Source organism: Chrysochloris asiatica, unplaced genomic scaffold (assembly GCF_000296735.1).
Source record: "Chrysochloris asiatica unplaced genomic scaffold, ChrAsi1.0 scaffold00161, whole genome shotgun sequence".
Lineage (NCBI taxonomy): Eukaryota > Metazoa > Chordata > Mammalia > Afrosoricida > Chrysochloridae > Chrysochloris > Chrysochloris asiatica.
The window spans coordinates 6332230-6333403 of record NW_006408679.1 but is presented as its reverse complement, the minus strand read 5'-3'; the positions used below and the strand labels follow the sequence as shown (position 1 = coordinate 6333403).

The 1174-nt window shown below is 41.1% G+C and overlaps 1 pseudogene; it reads right to left on the bottom strand.

Annotated features, from left to right (window-relative positions):
- Positions 1-373: 373 nt before the first annotated feature.
- LOC102827323 lies at positions 374-952 on the bottom strand (annotated as a pseudogene).
- Between the last annotated feature and the right edge of the window lie 222 nt (positions 953-1174).

Below are 1174 nucleotides of genomic sequence, written 5' to 3'. Positions count from 1 at the left end.
AGAAAATGACTTATTTTTCTTTTTATTTAAAGAAAGACTTAATAATTTTAGTTTCCTGATTTAAATAATAACATTTTCTATGTTTTCTTTTCTCCCTGGCATGCTTTATGTTTCTGGAGATACAAAGCCAAACTAACCAGCCAACTAAAGCATCCAGTTTTGGATAAAATCCTATTTATCCTGAATGTATTCTCAATTCCACATACACTTCAGGGGAGAAACATCCTTAAGAAAACTCAAAATGTTCTCTTACCAAACTCTAACATGTGATGGTGCTCTGTTGAATTTACTATTCACATCTACAGAGTACAAAAGCAGAGTATTTCAGGTGTGGAGACCCATTTGCTTTTGCTGCCATAGTAATTCACAACCATCATCTTCGAGATGGTTCTAGAATAGTAGTCCTTTTTTTATCTGATGGCTTAAAGTAGGAATAAACCAGTGTTGCTGGATATTCTGCATCAGGGTTTTCTGCCATCATTTTCAGCTTTGCTTCAATGGCTTTTATCTTTGCAGTGATGCTTAGGTTAGATTGAGTGGGCTCGGTGCTAGAGGATGGCTCAAGAGTGATTGCAAGGATCTTATCATTTTTGTTATCATCATATCTCTTTACTTGAGCATGGGCCCATCACTCCACCAGCTTCTTAGATAGAGCCAGCTTGCCATTAAGACATTGGATGGCTTGTTCTGCTTCCTGCTTAGTTTCAAAGTTAACAAAACAGTAACCCCAAGGTTGTCCCTCTGAAGCACCTGACTTATGGAAGAGGAGGTCAAACTGCTTTACTTTGCCAAATTTCTGGAGGCGTTTCAGGAGGTGGTATTCTGTGATTTGGGGGTCCAGGTTGCCTGCCAATCCATTACCGATGCCTTACCTGTAGGGAGCCCTCTGAAAGGCAAGAGAGCTTTGGGTTTCTGCTTCCATCAGGGGAAGAGTTTGGGTTTCTGCTTCCATCAATCTCTATGTAATACTTGTGGCCTCAGCATTGTCCCCTCAGCTCATGCCCCAAGAGCAGTTCTGACTCCACGACCCAATAGCCCTCTCTAGGTATGTCTACCACAACACTGCCCACTGCCAGGCCACTAGGATTGATTCTTACTGTGAAGATTCCTTCCCTTTCAGTTGGAATTTTGAGCTACTGCATCCATAAGTATAGGTCAAGTTTCTCAAATTGTA